General features: G+C 34.9%; 1 pseudogene; it reads right to left on the bottom strand.

The window, feature by feature from the left end:
• Window positions 1-332: 332 nt before the first annotated feature.
• Window positions 333-1,640, bottom strand: LOC132799259 (protein LEAD-SENSITIVE 1-like; annotated as a pseudogene).
• Window positions 1,641-6,297: the final 4,657 nt, after the last annotated feature.

Raw genomic sequence — 6,297 nt, 5'->3', positions numbered from 1 at the left:
CAAAGAACCTCACGAAGAACATCAATTACACACACAAAGAAGAACACGAGGGAATGAAAACAGATTTCTTGGAGTTTTTCCCGCTTCTGCAACTTTCTGGAAAATTTGATTTTTTTCTCTGCTTTTTTTCCTTGTGAAGGAAGGAAACCATATGTATAACAAGTGTTGCCTCAAGACGACGTCACTGTACTTAAGATGTGAGGCAAAATAACCATTTTGCCATTCTTTACTTCCAAAATAATGAAGTGCACCATTTTTACCACCAGAAACTTGAAAACACGCAAAACAGGTTCTGCAGTTCTGCACCAGTTATGCAACACATCACAGCAGCATTACAAGGTGAATTTGAGGATTAAATCATCACAGCAATATATTGCAAAGTCTTCACAGTTGTCTCCGAAGAGGTGGTATTTACCAAAGCCATTCTCAAGGAGGCTATATGCACGGTCAAGGACATCATTAGGTGGATCACTACGGGCAAGGGTACAAGTACCCCCTCGAGTTTTGGCAATAAAGAGAGCTAGATTAACACCATATTCAAAGCGATAGAGTTCACCACCAGAAAGAAAATCATGTTTGAATGACGGGATGGAGATGTTCACCACCAGAAAGAAAATCATGTTTGAATGACGGGATGGAGATGAGCTGAATATAATACTAAGCCTCCTCCTCGAGTGTAGTGAATCACCATTCCATCACCAACATATATCCCTGGGGTAACATAGCAAACAAATCTCATGGTGACAAATCCATAACATAATTTATACACCAGAAGAAAGATTCTCATACAGAGACAACAAAATATAGTACTAATTCATATAGAGAAGTTCAAAGAACAGACAATCAAAGGCATTTAACCAAATATAGAAAGGCTTTAGCATCTTCATCATAACATAATGGCAAACATATCTGTAGACTATATTCAATTATATAGAAACGTTCCTAACAAAAAGTGGGCTGTAAATAATGTGCCACCACCATAACATTTTTCCTTAATAATTACATTAATCACAACATGCAACCTTGCAAAGAAATGAATGATAAGCACTAGACTAATGGAGCAAACAAAGAAAACAAAATATTTCAAACAAAGTATATAGTAAATCTTTGCCAAACTAGGATGTAATGCTAATCTCATGTGTTCCTAAATTTAAAAAGATCAAGAATTCTAGGCAGAAGCCCAAATCCTATATCATCTTACAAAAACAAACCAAATTCTCAAGCGGACATAACTCATTAGATAAAAGGAAATGATGAAGCTGTGTTTTCAAGTACTGAAATCAGGTGTCAGAATCGAAGCAAACAATTAAATAAACAGTTTAGAATCTGTGTTAAATACCATAACCAATATAGAACCAGCAAATCTGCTCTTGTAACTAAATCTACTCTTGTAAGAAAAAACCCAGAAACAAAGTACAGGAATTCATGTTAAATACTCTTCAGAAGAATAGATGGAGAAGGAGAAGAACATAACCATGGTGGGCATAGCTATAGGCACTCCTCCAAGTGTAGATGTGATCCCCACGCTCCAGTTCCTCCATCAGGATCTTGTTTGATAGCACTCTGAAGATCTTGTTCGATAGCACCCTCGAGATCATTCCACATTTCCACATTCAGAAAGTAAAACTTGTAAGAGAGAGAAACCAAAAAGCAAATCTCCATTCTGTAGTGAAAATATTTTAGATCAAAATTCAAATATGGTTTGCATGTTCCGTACAACCTTAAATGAGTTTGTTATGGTAACATGCTTAACTGACATACAAGCAAGAAATTCATTCCTTCTTTGTCTTAGACAAACTGCTATTTAAATTTGGCATAGAGTAAAATTGGTGGTAAGGAGAAAGTGAATTTTAAGTAAAAACAAAGCAAAACGGAAATAAATATATGAAAAAAATGATAAACCAAAAACCAAAAAGCAATATTAAATCCAAACAAATGATGACTTTATACGTTGATCATCCATCTTTCCATCTTAAAGAGGAAAGTGACATTTACTGAAACATATATTTGATGCAGATCACAGAGTAACGGCCTTAATTCCAATTACGGCGATTGGCAACTAAGCATGCAGTATAGTTATTTCTATTAATGAGAATTTAGGATTTCTTATCCTAATTATTGTATGGGTTTATTTAACTTTATGTCATACTTCATTTTCGCACAGACTTCATTAAATAAATCTTTATAACTAGATTCCGGTTCATGATTTGATTACTATAGGCTAACTCTTTCTCTACATCCTATTGTTGATTTCTCTCCCTCATCACCAAGTTCTCTTAGAAAGAGCATCAACATATTCATAAAAGAACAAGCATGCATATGCAACCGTTATGTTTTATGAACATGCATGTGAATACCAGCTCTCTCATTGCTGAAAACTATAATGTACATCTTTCAACTAACCTCCAAATTTTGCAATGAAAATTATTACTTCTTGTACTAACAACAAAAACTACCTCAATGAAAATTATTTACCTCCAAGTTTTATAAAGGTAATTGCATTAGTTTTCTCAATCTAATATAAGAGCCAGCTACCCTGCAGTCTTCCCTTGCCCCTTTACTTATAATTTGTTATGATAATATCTATGGCTCAGTCCTGTTTACGATGCAGTTTTGGATTAAGATGATCTATGCAGAAATCATATCAAAACCAATTTCTCAAGAAGAGCTCAGATAGCTTACTCTATTTTTTCGTTCGACATTTTGGAGAATATTTTATGAACTTATGTTCATTGTCTATCTTGTTCAGTATGCAAATAAGCTCAATTGTGATACAGTTATATGAACCACATCTGAAGTCGTATAATCATGAGTAAAAAAGTTATAGTGGCAGAGCAAAACTCAGCCAGAGCAAATTTGGTTACCCTGTATCAGTAACTTTTCCAATTGTTGTTTTAGCTTAGGGTAGACTATGTTGAGAGGACTTGCTACCTTTCTAGTATTTTCTGATTTTTTACCTCTTTTTTAGTTCCTTATTTGACTAGAATTGCAGAAGGGTACTCCATCTCGGAATAGCTTCAACAATTTAATTCTGTTATGATCAAAATATCCATATCAGTAAGATGTATTTTACAAAAATCCTTATTTTTATATGGAATTTAGAAACTATTAAGGTGAATGGTATGTTTGTATTGTTCTTTGTTCCTTTATGACAGAATCTGACTATAAAAGTGAGGAAATTGTTCAGCCTGTCAAAGAAGAGAAACAAAGAAAGAAAATGGAAGCCATTGCTATGCAAAGGTGGGTAATATGTGTTTTTCTAGCTGTAAAAGTTGTGTTTGGATAGAAGGAAAATGAAAGAAAATGTTGAAGGGAAGAAGAGAGAAAGATAAAAAGAAAAAAAAAACAAAATTGTAAAACTATAATTGATTTTTCTTGAATACCAACAGTTACACGTGAAGCACTATTAATACAGGTAGTATAACTAACAACTGCTGACCTGTACTAACAACTTGACAACAACTTGACAGCTTGCCAAAACTAAACAACTGTTATATTAACTAACATTGCCACATCACTAACTATAACCAATATACTTCAACATTCCCCTTAAACTCATATTTTGTTAAACCATATGAAACAAAATGGGAGTTTGAAAATAGTAAATCAGCAGAAGTTGCAGCACATAAGAAGTGAACCATGTTGCAGAAAAATTCCCTTTTTGCTTGAGTGTTAAGTAAGTCAGAGAATGAGTTGAAATTCCAAAATACTCGAATTAAGTAGTCTGAACAACTCCAAGCTTATTCTTTAGATAGAGAAACCTGGAAGTTCCTAAACTCTTTGTAAACACATCAGCAATTTGATCTCGAGTAGGCACATATCGAATTTGGAGAGATTTTTCCAAGACTTTATCCCTAACAAAATGCATGTCTATCTCGATATGTTTGGTCCTTTGATGTAGAACTTGATTTTCTACTAAAGCTGCTGCACTAAGACAGTCAATCCAAACTATAGGAATTGGTAACTGAAGTTCCAGGTCCTTGATCAAATTTTGTAACCAACATAGTTTTGAGGTCATGTGAGCCAGGGCTCTATACTCTGCCTCAGTGCTTGAACGAGCTACAATTTGCTGCTTCTTGGACCTCCATGAAATAAGATTTGAACCTAGAAAAATTCCATAACCACTTGTTGATCTTTTGTCTGTTCGATCACTTGCCCAATCTGAGTCTGAAAATCCATGAACAGCAAGTTTCATTGTTGACTTGATGAACAAGCCATGTGTTGCAGTGCCTTTTAAGTATCTTAACAATCGTTTACAAGCATCCCAATGTAAAGATATTGGAGCTTGCACAAATTGACTGAGTTTATTCACTGTAAAACTAATATCAGGTCTGGTCAATGTAAGATATTGAAGAGCACCAATGGTACTTCGATACAACTCAGGATTTGACAAAATATCTCCCTCTTCTAGAGATAAAGGCTTATTAGAAACCATAGGTGATGGTGAGGGCCTAGCTCCATCTATTTTAGTCTTTTTTAGCAGATCAAGTATATATTTTGTTTGTGTTAACAGCATGCCCTTACTGTTTCTTGTAGCTTCAATACCAAGAAAGTAACTCAAATGTCCTAAGTCTTTAAGAGAAAATTGAGAATTCAAATCTGAGATAAGTTGCTTAATTGCTGCTCCATTAGAACCAGTGACAATAATGTCATCTACATATACTAAACCTAAAGTATATGCAGTTTTGGTCTTCAAAACAAACAAAGAGGAGTTAGAAATTGTATTAACAAAACCCTTGCTTAGGAGAGCACCCTTCAATTTTTCAAACCAAGCACGTGGTGCTTGTTTAAGACCATATAAAGCCTTATGGAGCTGACACACATGTGTTGGAAATTGTTTATCCTTATATCCTTGTGGTTGAGTGAGATAAACTGTTTCTTGAATATCACCATTAAGAAATGCATTATTAAAGTCTAGTTGTCTTACCTCCCAGTTGTGTGAAATAGCAAGAGTAAGCACTAATCTTATAGTGGTAGGCTTTATCACTGGACTAAAAGTTTCATTGAAGTCAAAGCTAGGTTGTTAATGAAACCTTTTTGCAACAAGCCTTGCCTTGTACCTCTGAACAGTTCCATCAGCATTTCTTTTTACTCGAAAAATCCATTTGTGACCAATGTGATTCATTCCAGGATGATAGGGAACCAAAGACCAAGTGTTGTTTTTTACAAGTGCTCCATATTCCTGATCCATTGCTGCTTTCCACCTTGGATTTGTTAAAGCATCAGTAACACTAACTGGTTCAACATCAACTGAATCTGCAGCTTGTTGAGTAAGAGCAAACACTTGGGTTTGAAAACTCCACTCTTAGATCATGTTTGCATAGGATGAGTTGAAATAGTTTTCTGAGATGGATTTTGATTCACATTTGACAGTGTTGTTGAAGTTTCTAAAGGGTCCATAGACAACTCAGATTCCAAATGTATGTAAGACTGATTATGATTTCCTAAATTCAGAGTTGTGGAGTTATTTAAGCTGCCTGAACCGGGACTTCTAGTTGATAAAATTGAGTCTGAAGCACAATGTTGTGGCAATGATTTGAGAAGGACTAGAGGAGCTGTTGAAACCTGAGTTTTGTGAAGCTTAGACTTATCTGCTGAACTAGTTTGTAAGAAACCAGTGGAAAAAGGAAACTCCTTTTCATTAAAATTTACACTTCGAGCAATATAAATCTTGCCAGAAGAAGACATGCATTTGTAACCTTTATGATCATCACTGTAACCAATGAACAAACATTTCTCAGTATGAAATTGAAACTTGTGATTCTAAAAAGGTCTGAGGAAAGGAAAACAAGCACTTCCAAAAACCTTTAGAAAAGCATAGTTAGGTACTTTCTTAAATAGCAATTTAAAAGGACTGTGAAAACCAAGAATGGTAGTTGGAAGCCTGTTAATTACATAAACTGCTGAAGTAAAGGCTTCCCACCAGTATAGAAGTGGCATGTGTGCTTGAGCAAGAAAAGACAGACCAACCTCAACAATGTGTCTGTGTTTTCTCTCAGCTCTATCATTTTGCTGATGCATGTAAGGGCATGAATGCCTGAACTTTATACCAACCTGTTGTAAATAAGGAAGAAAACATTTGTATTCACCACCCCATTCTGACTGAACCATCTTAAGTTTTGTATCAAACAATCTTTCCACCATGACATGAAAATGCTTAAAAATAGATAAAGCTTCTGATTTTACTGTCATGGGATAAATCCAAGTAAACCTGGAGTAGTCATCAATGAAGTGTATATAATATCGATACCCTTCTTTAGAAACTGTTGCAGTAGGTCCCCAAACATCAATGTGTAC

The sequence above is a fragment of the Ziziphus jujuba genome, chromosome 4, assembly GCF_031755915.1.
Source record: "Ziziphus jujuba cultivar Dongzao chromosome 4, ASM3175591v1".
Lineage (NCBI taxonomy): Eukaryota > Viridiplantae > Streptophyta > Magnoliopsida > Rosales > Rhamnaceae > Ziziphus > Ziziphus jujuba.
Note: the sequence above shows the minus strand (reverse complement) of the source record. Positions and strands in the feature narration are given on the sequence as shown.